Below are 14,141 nucleotides of genomic sequence, written 5' to 3' on the forward strand. Positions count from 1 at the left end.
GGTGTTTGGGTACTGCAGGGGGTCGTGCTGGGGGTAGTGTTTTGGGGTTTAGGGTAGTGTAGTTGTGTTTGAGTAGTGAAGGGTGTTATGCTGGGGGTAGTGTTGTAGGGTTTAGGGTAGTACAGTGGTGTTTGTGTAGTGTAGGGGGTCGTGCTTGGGATAGTGTTTTTGGGTTTAGGGTAGTGCAGTGATGTTTGGGTAGTGGTGGGGTTTGTGCTGGGGGTGGGTTTTAGGGTTTAGGTTAGTGCAGTGATGTTTGGGTAGTGGAGTAGGTTGTGCTGTGGGTAGTGTTTAAGGGTTTAGGGTAGTGCTGTGGTGTTTGTGTGGTGTAGGGGGTCGTGCTTGGGGTAGTGTGTTAGGGTTTAGGGTAGTGCAGTGGTTTTTGGGTAATGAAGGCGGTGTGCTGGGGTAGTGTTTAAGGGTTTAGGGTAGTGCAGTGGTGTTTGTGTAGTGTAGGGGGTTGTGTTTTAGGGTTTAGAGTAGTGCAGTGGTATTTGGGTAATGTAGGTGGTCGTGCTGGGGTTAGTGTTTTTGGGTTTAGGGAAGTGCTGTTGTGTTTGGGTAGTGAAGGGGGTCGTGCTGGGGGTAGTGTTGTACGGTTTAGGGTAGTACAGTGGTTTTTGTGTAGTGTAGGGGGTCGTGCTTGGGGTAGTGTTTTAGGGTTTAGGGTAGTACAGTGGTGTTTGTGTAGTGTAGGGGTTCATGCTGGGGGTAGTGTTTAAGGGTTTAGGGTAGTGCAATGGTGTTTGTGTAGTATAGGGGTTCGTGCTGGGGTAGTGTTTTAGGGTTTAGGGTAGTGCAATGGTGTTTGTGTAGTGTAGGGGGTTGTGCTGGGGTAGTCTTTTAGGGTTTAGGGTAGTGCAGTTGTGTTTGGGTAGTGTAGGGGGTAGTGCTGGGGGTAGTGTTTTAGGGTTTAGGGTAGTGTAGTGGTGTTTGTGTAGTGAAGGGGGTCGTGCTGTGGGTAGTGTTTTAGGGTCTACGGTAGAGCAGTGCTGTTTGTGTAGAGTAGGGGGTTGTGCTGGACATAGATTTAGGGTTTAGGGTAATGCAGTGGTGTTTGGGTAGTGTAGGGAGTCGTGCCGGTGGTAGTGTTTCATGGTTAAGCGTAGTGCAGTGATGTTTGAGTAGTGCTGGGGGTTGTGCTGGGGGTAGTGTTTTAGGGTTTAGGTTAGCGCAGTGATGTTTGGGTAGTGGAGGGAGTTGTGCTGGGGGTAGTGTTTAAGGGATTAGGGTAGTGCAGTGGTATTTGTGTAGTATAGGGGGTCATGCTTGGAGTAGTGTTTTAGGGTTTAGGGTATTGCAGTGGTGTTTGGGTAGTGTAGAGAGTGTGCTGGGGGTAGTGTTTAAAGGTTTAGGATAGTGCAGTGGTGTTTGTGTAGTGTAGGGTGTCGTGTTTTAGGGTTTAGGGTAGTGCAGTGGTATTTGTGTAGTATAGGGGGTCGTGTTTTAGTGTTTAGGGTAGTACAGTGGTATTTGGGTAGTGTTGGGGGTTGTGCTGGGGTAGTATTTTAGGGTTTAGGGTGGTGCAGTGGTGTTTGGGTAGTGAAGGGGATCGTGCTGTGGGTAGTGTTTTAGGGTAGTGCAGTGGTGTTTGTCTAGTGTAGGGGGTTGTGCTGGGGGTAGTGTTTTAGGGTTTACGGTTGTGCAATAGTGTTTGTGTAGTGCAGGGGGTTGTGCTGGATGTAGATTTAGGGTTTAGGGTAATGTAGTGGTGTTTGGGTAGTGTAGGGAGTCGTGCCAGTGGTAGTGTTTCAGGGCTTAGGTGAGTGCAGTTATGTTTGGGTAGTGTAGGGGGTCGTGTTGAGGATAGTGTTTTAGGGTTTAGGGTAGTACAGTGGTGTTTTGGTAGTGTAGGGGGTAGTGTTGAGGATAGTGTTTTAGGGTTTAGGGTAGAACAGTGATGTTTGGGTAGTGGAGGGGGTTGTGCTGGGGGTAGTGTTTAAGGGTGTAGGGTAGTACAGTGGTGTTTGGGTAGTGTAGGTGGTCGTGCTGGGGGTCATGTTTTAGGGTTTAGGGTAGTGCGGTGGTGTTTGTCTACTGTAGGGGGTCTTCCTGGATGTAGTGTTTTAGGGTTTAGAGTAGTGCAGTGGTGTCTGAGTAGTGTAGGGGGTCGTGTTGGGGGTAGTGTTTTCGGGTTTAGGGCAGTGCAGTGCAGTGGTGTTTGTGTAGTGAAGGGGTCGTGCTGGGGGTAGTGTTTTAAGGTTTTGGGTAGTGCAGTGGTGTTTGGGTAGTGTAGGGGTTCATGCTGGGGGTAGTGTTTTAGGGTTTAGGGTAGTGCAGTAGCGTTTGTGTAGTGTAGAGTGACATGCTAGGGGTAATGTTTTAGGGTTTAGGGTAGTGCCGGGTGTTTGTGTAGTATAGGCGGTCATGCTGGGGGTAGTGTTTTAGGGTTTAGGGTAGTGCAGTGGTGTTTGTGTACTATAGGGGGTACTGCTGGAGTAGTGTTTTAGGGTTTAGGGTAGTGCAGTGGTGTTTGTGTAGTATTGGGGGTAGTTCTGGGGGTAGTGTTTTAGGGTAGTTTAGTGTTGTTTGTGTAGTGTAGGGGTTGTGCTGGTGGTAGTGTTATAGGGTTTACGGTAGTGCAGTGGTGTTTGTCTAGTGTAGGGGTTGTGCTGGGGGTAGTGTTTTAGGGTTTAGGGTAGTGCAGTGGTGTTTGAGTGGTGTAGGGGATTGTGCTAGGGTAGTGCTTTAGAGTTTAGTGTAGTGCAGTGGTGTTTGTGTAGTGTAGGGTGTTATGCTGGGGGTCGATGTAGGGTATACGGTAGTGCAGTGGTGTTTGGGTAGTGTAGGGGGTCGTGTTGGGGGTCGTGTTTTAGGGTTTAGGGTAGTGCAATGGTGTTTGTGTGGTGTAGGGGGTACTGCTGGGGGTAGTGTTTTAGGGTTTAGGGTTGTGCAGTGGTGTTTTTGTAGTATTAGGGGTAGTTCTGTGCATAGTGTTTTAGGGTTTAGGGTAGTGTAGTGGTGTTTAGGTAGTGTAGGGGGTCATGCTGGGAGTAATGTTTTAGGGTTTAGGGTAATCTAGTTGTGTTTGGGCAGTGTAGTGGGTACTGCTGGGGGCAGTGTTTTTGGGTTTAGGGTAGAGCCGGGTGTTTGTGTAGTGTAGGCGGTCATCCTGGGGGTAGTGTTTTAGGGTTTAGGGAAGTGCAGTGGTGTTTGGGTAGTGTAGGGGGTACTGCTGGGGGTAGTGTTTTAGGGTTTAGGGTAGTGCAGTGTTGTTTGTGTAGTATTGGGATAGTTCTGGGGATAGTGGTTTAGGGTAGTGTAGTGTTGTTTGGGTAGTGTAGGGGTAATGCTGGGCGGTGTGTTTTAGGGTTTAGGGTAGTGCAGTGGTGTTTGGGTAGTGTAGGATGTTGTGCTGGGGGTAGTGTTTTAGGGTTTAGGGTAGTGCGGTGGTGTTTGGGTAGTGTAGGGGGTCGTGCTAGGCATAGTGTTTCATGGTTTAGGGTAGTGCAGTGGTGTTTGTATAGTGTAGGGGGTCGTGCTGGGGGTAGTGTTTTAGGGTTTAGGGTAGTGCAGTGGTGTTTGTGCAGTGTATGGTGTTGTGCTGGGGTAGATGTAGGGTTTAGGGTAGTGCTGTGGTATTTGGGTAGTGTAGGGTGTCGTGCTAGGTGTAGTGTTTTAGGGTTTAGGGTAGTGCAGTAGTGTTTTTGTAGTGTAGGGGGTCGTGTTTTAGGGTTTAGGGTAGTGCAGTGGTGTTTCGGTAGTGTAGGGGTTTTTCCTGGGGGTAGTGTTTTTGGGTTGAGGGTAGTGCTGTGGTGTTTTCTGTAGTGTAGGGGGTGATGCTGGGGGTAGTGTTTTAGGGTTTAGGGTAGTGCAGTTGTGTTTGAGTAGTGAAGGGGGTCCTGCTGGGGTTAGTGTTTTAGGGTTTAGGGTAGTGCAGTGGGGTTTGGGTAGTTTAGGGGGTCATGCTGGGGGTAGTGATTTAGGTTTTAGGGTAGTACAGTAGGGTAGTGCAGTGGTGTTTGTGTAGTGTAGGGGTCATGCTGGGGGTAGTGTCTTAGGGTTGAGGGTAGTGCAGTTGTGTTTGGGTAGTGTAGGAGGCACTGCTGGGGGTACTGTATTGGGGTTTAGGGTAGTTGTGTGGTGCTTGTGTAGTGTAGGGGTAATGCTGGGGGTAGTGTTTTAGGGTTTGGGGTAGTGCAGTGGTGTTTGGGTAGTGTAGAGGTTAGTGCTGGGGATAGTGTTTTAGGGTTGAGGGTAGCGCAGTGGTGTTTATGTAGTGTAGGGGTAGTGTTTTAGGTTTTAGGGTAGTGCAGTGGTGTTTGGTTAGTGTAGGGCATAGTGCTAGGGGTAGTGTTTTAGGGTTGAGGGTAGTGCAGTGGTGTTTATGTAGTGTAGGGGTAGTGTTTTAGGTTTTAGGGTAGTGCAGTGGTGTTTGTATAGTGTGGGGGTTGTGCTGGGGGTAGTGGTTTAGGGTTTAGGGTAGTGCAGTGGTGTTTGGGTAAAGTAGGTGATAGTGCTAGGGTAGTGTTTTTTATTGTTTACGGTAGTGCAGTGGTGTTTGTGTAGTGTAGGGGGTCGTGCTGGGGGTAGTGTTTTAGGGTTTAGAGTAGTGCAGTGGTGTTTGTGTAGTATAGGGGTAGTGTTTTAGGGTTTAGGGTAGTGCAGTAAAGTTTTTGTAGTGTAGGGGGTCGTGCCGGGGGTAGTGTTTTAGGGTTTAGTGTAGAGCAGTGGTGTTTGGGTAGTGTAGGGTGTCATGCTGGGGGTAGTGTTTTTGGAATTAGGGTAATGCAATTATGTTTGAGTAGTGAAGAGGGTCCTGCTGGGGGTAGTGTTTTTGGCTTTAAGGTAGTACAGTGGTGTTTGTGTAGTGTAGTGGGTCATGCATGGAGTAGTGTTTTTGGGTTTAGGGTAGTGCAGTGGTGTTTGTGTAGTGTAGGTGTAGTGTTTTAGGTTTTAGGGTAGTGCAGTCGTGTTTGTATAGTGTGGGGGTTGTGCTGGGGTAGTGGTTTAGGGTTTAGGGTAGTGCAGTGGTGTTTGGGTAAAGTAGGTGATAGTGCTAGGGTAGTGTTTTTTATTTTTTACCGTAGTGCAGTGGTGTTTGTGTAGTGTAGGGGTCCTGCTGGGGGCAGTGTTTTAGGGTTTAAGGCAGTGCAGTGGTGTTTGTGTAGTGAAGGAGGTTTTGCTGGGGGTAGTGTTTTAGGGTTTAGGGTAGTGCAGTGGTGTTTGTGCAGTGTAGGGGGTTGTGCTGATGGTACTGTTTTAGGGTTTAGGGTAGTGCAGTTATGATTGGGCAGTGTAGGGTGTCGTGCTGAGGGTAGTGTTTTATGGTTTAGGGTTGTACCGCAGTGTTTGGGTAGTTTAGGGGGTCGTGCAGGGGGTAATGTGTTAGGGTTTAGGGTAGTGCAGTATTGTTTGTGTAGTGTATTGGTAGAGTTTTAGGGTTTAGGGTAGTACAGTGGTGTTTGGGTAGTGTAGGGGGTCATGCTGGTGGTAGTGGTTTTAGGTTTAGGGTAGTGCAGTTGTGTTTTGGTAGTGAAGGGGGTTGTGCTGGGGATAGTGTTTTAGGGTTTAGGTTTGTGTAGTGTAGGTGGTCGTGCTGAGGGTAGTGTTTTAGGGTTTAGGGAAGTGCAATGGTGGTTGTGTAGTGTAGGGGTTGGTGCTGGGGGTAGTGTTTTAGGGTTTAGGGTAGTGCAGTGGTGTTTGTGTAGTATAGAGTTTTGTGCTGGGCAGTGTTTTAGGGTTTAGGGTAGTGCAGTGGTGTTTTGGTGCTGTAGGGTGTTGTGGCTGGGTAGTATTTTAGGGTTGTGCAGTTGTGTTTGTGTGGTGTAGGGGGTCATGATGGGGTAAGTGTTTTAGGGTTTAGGGTAGTGCAGTGGTGTTTGTGTAGTGTAGGGGTTCGTGCTGGGGGTAGTGTTTTAGGGTTTAGGGTAGTGCAGTGGTGTTTGAGTAGTGTAGGATGTAGTGTTTTAGGGTTTAGGGTAGTGCTGTGGTGTTTGTGTAGTGTAGGGGGTCGTGCTGGGGGTAGTGTTTTAGGGTTTAGGGAAGTGCAGTGGTGTTTTTGAAGTGTAGGGGGTCGTGTTTTTGGGTTTAGGGTAGTGCAGTGGTATTTGGGTAGTCTAGGGGCTCCTGCTGTTGGTAGTGTTTTGGGGTTTAGGGTAGTGCAGTTGTGTTTGGGTAGTGAATGGGTCATGCTGGGGGTAATGTTGTAGGCTTTAGAGTAGTACGGTTGTTTTTGTATAGTGGAGGGGGTCGTGCTTGGGGTAGTGGTTTAGGGTTTAGGGTAGTGCAGTGGTGTGGTGTGTGTGTAGTGTAGGGGTTCATGCTGGGGGTAGTGTTTTAGGGTTTAGGGTAGTGCAGTGGTGTTTGTGTAGTATAGAGGTTTGTGCTGTGGTAGTGTTATAGGGTTAAGGGTAATGCAGTGGTGTTTTGGTTCTGTATGGTGTTGTGCCTGGGTAGTATTTTAGGGTTATAGGTCGTGCAGTGGTGTTTGTGTGGTGTAGGGGGTCGTGATGGGGTAAGTGTTTTAGGGTTTAGGGTAGTGCAGTGGTTTTTGGGTAGTGTAGGGTGTCGTGCTAGGGATAGTATTTTAGGGTTTCGAGTAGTGTAGTGGTGTTTGTGTAGGTAAGGGGGTCATGCTGTGGGTAGTGTTTTAGGGTTTATGGTAGTGCAGTAGTATTTGGGTAGAGTAGGGGGTCGTGGTAGGGGTAGTGTTTTAGGGTTTAGGGCACTAGAGTGGTGTTTGTGTAGTATAGGGGGTCGTGTTGGGGTAGTGTTTTAGGGTACTGCAGTGGTGTTTGGGTAGAGTAGGGGGTCCTGGTAGGTGTAGTTTTTTAGGGTTTAGGGTGGTGCAGTGGTGTTTATGTAGTGTAGGGGGTTGTGCTGGGGGTAATGTTTTAGGGTTTAGGGTAATCTAGTTGTGTTTGGGCAGTGTAGTGGGTACTGCTGGGGGTTTTTGTGTAGCGTAGGCTGTCATGCTGGGGGTAGTGTTTTAGGGTTTAGAGAAGTGTAGTGGTGTTTGGGTAGTGTAGGGGTAAAGCTGGGCGTAGTGTTTTAGGGTTTAGGGTAGTGCAGTAGTGGTTGGGTAGTGTAGGGGGTTGTGTAGGGGGTAGTGTTTTAGGGTTTAGGGTAGTGCGGTGGTGTTTGGGTAGTGTAGGGGGTCGTGCTAGGCATAGTGTTTTATGGTTTAGGGTAGTGCTGTGGTGTTTGTGCAGTATAGGGGGTCGTGCTGGGAGTAGTGTTTTAGGGTTTAGGGAAGTGCAGTGGTGTTTGTGTAGTATAGGGGGTCGTGTTTTAGTGTTTAGGATAGTGCAGTGGTATTTGGGTAGTGTAGGGGCTCGTGTTGTGGGTAGTGTTTTGGGGTTTAGGGTAGTGCAGTTGTGTTTGGGTAATGAAGGGGGTCGTGTTGGGGGTTGTATTGTAGGCTTTAGAGTAGTACGGTGTTTTTTGTGTAGTGTAGGGGGTCGTGCTTGGGGTAGTGGTTTAGGGTTTAGGGTAGTGCAGTGGTGTGGTTTGTGTGTAGTGTAGTGGTTCATGCTGGGGTAGTGTTTTAGGGGTCAGGGTAGTGCAGTGGTGTTTGTGTAGTATAGAGTTTTGTGCTGGGGTAGTGTTTTAGGGTTTAGGGTAGTGCAGTGGTGTTTTGGCGCTGTAGGGTGTTGTGCCTGGGTAGTATTTTAGGGTTTAGGGTAGTGCAGTGGTGTTTGGGTAGTGTGTGGGGTCGTGCTAGGGGTAGTATTTTAGGGTTTCGAGTAGTGTAGTGGTGTTTGTGTAGTTAAGGGGGCCGTGCTGTGGGTAGTGTTTTAGGGTTTAGGGTAGTGCAGTGGTGTTTGGGTAGAGTAGGGGGTCGTGGTAGGGGTAGTGTTTTAGGGTTTAGGGTACTAGAGTGGTGTTTGTGTAGTATAGGGGGTTGTGTTGGGGGTATTGTTTTAGGGTTTAGGGTAGTGCAGTGGTGTTTGGGTAGTGTAGGGGGTAGTGCTGGGGGTAGTGTTTTAGGGCTTAGCGTAGTGCAGTGATGTTTGGGTAGTGCAGGGGGTTGTGCTGGGGGTAGTGTTTTAGGGTTTAGGGTAGTGCAGTAGTGTTTGTGTAGTGGACGGTGTCATGCTGGGGGTAGTGTTTTAGGGTTTATGGTAGTGCAGTGGTGTTTGGGTAATGTAGGGGGTAGTGCTGGGGGTAGTGTTTTAGGGCTTAGCATAGTGCAGTGATGTTTGGGTAGTGCAGGGGGTTGTGCTGGGGTAGTGTTTTAGGGTTTAGGGTAGTGCAGTAGTGTTTGTGTAGTGGAGGGGGTCGTGCTGGGGGTAGTGTTTTAGGGTTTAGGGTAGTGCGTTGATGTTTTTTTAGTGTAGGGGGTAGTGTTTTAGGGTTTAGGGTAGTGCTGTGGTGTTTTGGTACTGTAGGGGGTCGTGCTGCGGCTAGTGTTTTAGGGTTTAGTGTATTGCAGTGGTGTTTCTGTGGTGTAGGGAGTCATGACGGGGTATGTGTTTTAAGATTTAGAGTAGTGCATTGGTGTTTGGGTAGGATAGGGGGTCGTGCTAGGGTTAGTGTTTTAGGGTTTAAGGTGGTGCAGTGGTGTTTGGGTAGTGTAGGGGGTACTACTCGGGTAGTGTTTCAGGGTTTACGGAAGTGCAGTGGTGTTTGTGTAGTGTAGGGGGTAGTGCTGGGGATAGTGTTTTAGGGTTTAGGTTTGTGTAGTGTAGGTGGTCGTGCTGTGGGTAGTGTTTTAGGGTTTAGGGAAGTGCAATGGTGTTTGTGTAGTGTAGGGGTTGGTGCTGGGGGTAGTGTTTTTGAGTTTAGGGTAGTGCAGTGGTGTTTGTGTAGTGTAGGGGTCATGCTGGGGGTATATTTAGGGTTAAGGGTAGTCCAGAGGTGTTTGTGTAGTGTAGGGGTCCTGCTGGGGGTAGTGTTTTAGGGTTTAAGGCAGTGCAGTGGTGTTTGTGTAGTGAAGGGGGTTTTGCTGGGGGTAGTGTTTTAGGGTTTAGGGTAGTGCAGTGGTGTTTGTGCAGTGTAGGGGGTTGAGCTGATGGTAGTGTTTTAGGGTTTAGGGTAGTGCAGTTATGATTGGGCAGTGTAGGGTGTCGTGCTGAGGGTAGTGTTTTATGGTTCAGGGTTGTACCGTAGTGTTTGGGTAGTGTAGGGGGTCGTGCAGGGGGTAGTGTGTTAGGGTTTAGGGCAGTGCAGTAGTGTTCGTGTAGTGTATTGGTAGAGTTTTAGGGTTTAGGGTAGTACAGTGGTGTTTGGGTAGTGTAGGGGGTCATGCTGGTGGTAGTGGTGTTGGGTTTAGGGTAGTGCAGTTGTGTTTTGGTAGTGAAGGGGGTTGTGCTGGGGATAGTGTTTTAGGGTTTAGGTTTGTGTAGTGTAGGTGGTCGTGCTGGGGATAGTGTTTTAGGGTTTAGGGAAGTGCAATGGTGTTTGTGTAGTGTAGGGGTTGGTGCTGGGGGTAGTGTTTTAGGGTTTAGGGTAGTGCAGTGGTGTTTGTGTAGTATAGAGTCTTGTGCTGGGCAGTGTTTTAGGGTTTAGGGTAGTGCAGTGGTGTTTTGGTGCTGTAGGGTGTTGTGGCTGGGTAGTATTTTAGTGTTGTGCAGTTGTGTTTGTGTGGTGTAGGGGGTTATAATGGGGTAAGTGTTTTAGGGTTTAGGGTAGTGCAGTGGTGTTTGGGTAGTGTAGGGGTTCATGCTGGGGTAGTGTTTTAGGGGTTAGGGTAGTGCAGTGGTGTTTGTGTAGTATAGAGTTTTGTGCTGGGGTAGTTTTTTAGGGTTTAGGGTAGTGCAGTGGTGTTTTGGTGCTGTAGGGTGTTGTGCCTGGGTAGTATTTTAGGGTTTAGGGTAGTGCAGTGGTGTTTGGGTAGTGTATGGGGTCGTGCTAGGGGTAGTGTTTTAGGGTTTCGAGTAGTGTAGTGGTGTTTGTGTAGTTAAGGGGGCCGTGCTGTGGGTAGTGTTTTAGGGTTTAGGGTAGTGCAGTGGTGTTTGGGTAGAGTAGGGGGTCGTGGTAGGGGTAGTGTTTTAGGGTTTAGGGTACTAGAGTGGTGTTTGTGTAGTATAGGGGGTTGTGTTGGGGGTATTGTTTTAGGGTTTAGGGTAGTGCAGTGGTGTTTGGGTAGTGTAGGGGGTAGTGCTGGGGGTAGTGTTTTAGGGCTTAGCGTAGTGCAGTGATGTTTGGGTAGTGCAGGGGGTTGTGCTGGGGGTAGTGTTTTAGGGTTTAGGGTAGTGCAGTAGTGTTTGTGTAGTGGACGGTGTCATGCTGGGGGTAGTGTTTTAGGGTTTATGGTAGTGCAGTGGTGTTTGGGTAGTGTAGGGGGTAGTGCTGCGGCTAGTGTTTTTGCAGTGGTGTTTGTGTGGTGTAGGGAGTCATGACGGGGTATGTGTTTTAGGATTTAGAGTAGTGCATTGGTGTTTGGGTAGGATAGGGGGTCGTGCTAGGGTTAGTGTTTTAGGGTTTAGGGTGGTGCAGTGGTGTTTGGGTAGTGTAGGGGGTACTACTCGGGTAGTGTTTCAGGGTTTACGGAAGTGCAGTGGTGTTTGTGTAGTGTAGGGGGTAGTGCTGGGGATAGTTTTTTAGGGTTTAGGTTTGTGTAGTGTAGGTGGTCGTGCTGGGGGTAGTGTTTTAGGCTTTAGGGTAGTGCAGTAGTGTTTGTGTAGTGGAGGGGGTCGTGCTGGGGGTAGTGTTTTAGGGTTTAGGGTAGTGCGTTGATGTTTTTTTAGTGTAGGGGGTAGTGTTTTAGGGTTTAGGGTAGTGCTGTGGTGTTTTGGTACTGTAGGGGGTCGTGCTGCGGCTAGTGTTTTAGGGTTTAGTGTATTGCAGTGGTGTTTCTGTGGTGTAGGGAGTCATGACGGGGTATGTGTTTTAAGATTTAGAGTAGTGCATTGGTGTTTGAGTAGGATAGGGGGTCGTGCTAGGGTTAGTGTTTTAGGGTTTAAGGTGGTGCAGTGGTGTTTGGGTAGTGTAGGGGGTACTACTCGGGTAGTGTTTCAGGGTTTACGGAAGTGCAGTGGTGTTTGTGTAGTGTAGGGGGTAGTGCTGGGGATAGTGTTTTAGGGTTTAGGTTTGTGTAGTGTAGGTGGTCGTGCTGTGGGTAGTGTTTTAGGGTTTAGGGAAGTGCAATGGTGTTTGTGTAGTGTAGGGGTTGGTGCTGGGGGTAGTGTTTTTGAGTTTAGGGTAGTGCAGTGGTGTTTGTGTAGTGTAGGGGTCATGCTGGGGGTATATTTAGGGTTAAGGGTAGTCCAGATGTGTTTGTGTAGTGTAGGGGTCCTGCTGGGGGTAGTGTTTTAGGGTTTAAGGCAGTGCAGTGGTGTTTGTGTAGTGAAGGGGGTTTTGCTGGGGGTAGTGTTTTAGGGTTTAGGGTAGTGCAGTGGTGTTTGTGCAGTGTAGGGGGTTGAGCTGATGGTAGTGTTTTAGGGTTTAGGGTAGTGCAGTTATGATTGGGCAGTGTAGGGTGTCGTGCTGAGGGTAGTGTTTTATGGTTCACGGTTGTACCGTAGTGTTTGGGTAGTGTAGGGGGTCGTGCAGGGGGTAGTGTGTTAGGGTTTAGGGCAGTGCAGTAGTGTTCGTGTAGTGTATTGGTAGAGTTTTAGGGTTTAGGGTAGTACAGTGGTGTTTGGGTAGTGTAGGGGGTCATGCTGGTGGTAGTGGTGTTGGGTTTAGGGTAGTGCAGTTGTGTTTTGGTAGTGAAGGGGGTTGTGCTGGGGATAGTGTTTTAGGGTTTAGGTTTGTGTAGTGTAGGTGGTCGTGCTGGGGATAGTGTTTTAGGGTTTAGGGAAGTGCAATGGTGTTTGTGTAGTGTAGGGGTTGGTGCTGGGGGTAGTGTTTTAGGGTTTAGGGTAGTGCAGTGGTGTTTGTGTAGTATAGAGTTTTGTGCTGGGCAGTGTTTTAGGGTTTAGGGTAGTGCAGTGGTGTTTTGGTGCTGTAGGGTGTTGTGGCTGGGTAGTATTTTAGTGTTGTGCAGTTGTGTTTGTGTGGTGTAGGGGGTTATAATGGGGTAAGTGTTTTAGGGTTTAGGGTAGTGCAGTGGTGTTTGGGTAGTGTAGGGGTTCATGCTGGGGTAGTGTTTTAGGGGTTAGGGTAGTGCAGTGGTGTTTGTGTAGTATAGAGTTTTGTGCTGGGGTAGTTTTTTAGGGTTTAGGGTAGTGCAGTGGTGTTTTGGTGCTGTAGGGTGTTGTGCCTGGGTAGTATTTTAGGGTTTAGGGTAGTGCAGTGGTGTTTGGGTAGTGTATGGGGTCGTGCTAGGGGTAGTGTTTTAGGGTTTCGAGTAGTGTAGTGGTGTTTGTGTAGTTAAGGGGGCCGTGCTGTGGGTAGTGTTTTAGGGTTTAGGGTAGTGCAGTGGTGTTTGGGTAGTGTAGGGGGTAGTGCTGGGGGTAGTGTTTTAGGGCTTAGCGTAGTGCAGTGATGTTTGGGTAGTGCAGGGGGTTGTGCTGGGGGTAGTGTTTTAGGGTTTAGGGTAGTGCAGTAGTGTTTGTGTAGTGGACGGTGTCATGCTGGGGGTAGTGTTTTAGGGTTTATGGTAGTGCAGTGGTGTTTGGGTAGTGTAGGGGGTAGTGCTGCGGCTAGTGTTTTTGCAGTGGTGTTTGTGTGGTGTAGGGAGTCATGACGGGGTATGTGTTTTAGGATTTAGAGTAGTGCATTGGTGTTTGGGTAGGATAGGGGGTCGTGCTAGGGTTAGTGTTTTAGGGTTTAGGGTGGTGCAGTGGTGTTTGGGTAGTGTAGGGGGTACTACTCGGGTAGTGTTTCAGGGTTTACGGAAGTGCAGTGGTGTTTGTGTAGTGTAGGGGGTAGTGCTGGGGATAATTTTTTAGGGTTTAGGTTTGTGTAGTGTAGGTGGTCGTGCTGGGGGTAGTGTTTTAGGGTTTAGGGAAGTGCAATGGTGTTTGTGTAGTGTAGGGGTTGGTGCTGGGGGTAGTGTTTTTGGGTTTAGGGTAGTGCAGTGGTGTTTGTGTAGTGTAGGGGTCATGCTGGGGGTATATTTAGGGTTAAGGGTAGTCCAGAGGTGTTTGTGTAGTGTAGGGGTCCTGCTGGGGGTAGTGTTTTAGGGTTTAAGGCAGTGCAGTGGTGTTTGTGTAGTGAAGGGGGTTTTGCTGGGGGTAGTGTTTTAGGGTTTAGGGTAGTGCAGTGGTGTTTGTGCAGTGTAGGGGGTTGAGCTGATGGTAGTGTTTTAGGGTTTAGGGTAGTGCAGTTATGATTGGGCAGTGTAGGGTGTCGTGCTGAGGGTAGTGTTTTATGGTTCAGGGTTGTACCGTAGTGTTTGGGTAGTGTAGGGGGTCGTGCAGGGGGTAGTGTGTTAGGGTTTAGGGCAGTGCAGTAGTGTTCGTGTAGTGTATTGGTAGAGTTTTAGGGTTTAGGGTAGTACAGTGGTGTTTGGGTAGTGTAGGGGGTCATGCTCGTGGTAGTGGTGTTGGGTTTAGGGTTGTGCAGTTGTGTTTTGGTAGTGAAGGGGGTTGTGCTGGGGATAGTGTTTTAGGGTTTAGGTTTGTGTAGTGTAGGTGGTCGTGCTGGGGGTAGTGTTTTAGGGTTTAGGGAAGTGCAATGGTGTTTGTGTAGTGTAGGGGTTGGTGCTGGGGGTAGTGTTTTAGGGTTTAGGGTAGTGCAGTGGTGTTTGTGTAGTATAGAGTTTTGTGCTGGGCAGTGTTTTAGGGTTTAGGGTAGTGCAGTGGTGTTTTGGTGCTGTAGGGTGTTGTGGCTGGGTAGTATTTTAGTGTTGTGCAGTTGTGTTTGTGTGGTGTAGGGGGTTATAATGGGGTAAGTGTTTTAGGGTTTAGGGTAGTGCAGTGGTGTTTGGGTAGTGTAGGGGTTCGTGCTGGGGGTAGTGTTTTAGGGTTTAGGGAAGGGCAGTGGTGTTTGTGTAGTGTAGGGGTTCGTGCTGGGGGTAGTGTTTTAGGGTTTAGGGTAGTGCAGTGGTGTTTTGGTGCTGTAGGGTGTTGTGCCTGGGTAGTATTTTAGGGTTTAGGGTAGTGCAGTGGTGTTTGGGTAGTATATGGGGTCGTGCTAGGGGTAGTATTTTAGGGTTTCGAGTAGGGGTGGGCAGAAAACTACGCTCCGTCAGCGTAGCAGATAAAGCCAGCCACTCCTGCACACCGGCCCGGTCCCTGCTTCTGATAGCAGCCAGGCCGGAGAGAGCCTCCCTGGGCCCCGGTGGACCCCTGTCTCCAGCACCTAGACCCTCGGCTGTCTTGCAGGACGGGGGTGGCTCACGCACCCCGGGGCCCGCCGGACGGTGC

Source organism: Triturus cristatus, chromosome 1_1 (assembly GCF_964204655.1).
Source record: "Triturus cristatus chromosome 1_1, aTriCri1.1, whole genome shotgun sequence".
In the NCBI taxonomy this organism is placed as follows: domain Eukaryota; kingdom Metazoa; phylum Chordata; class Amphibia; order Caudata; family Salamandridae; genus Triturus; species Triturus cristatus.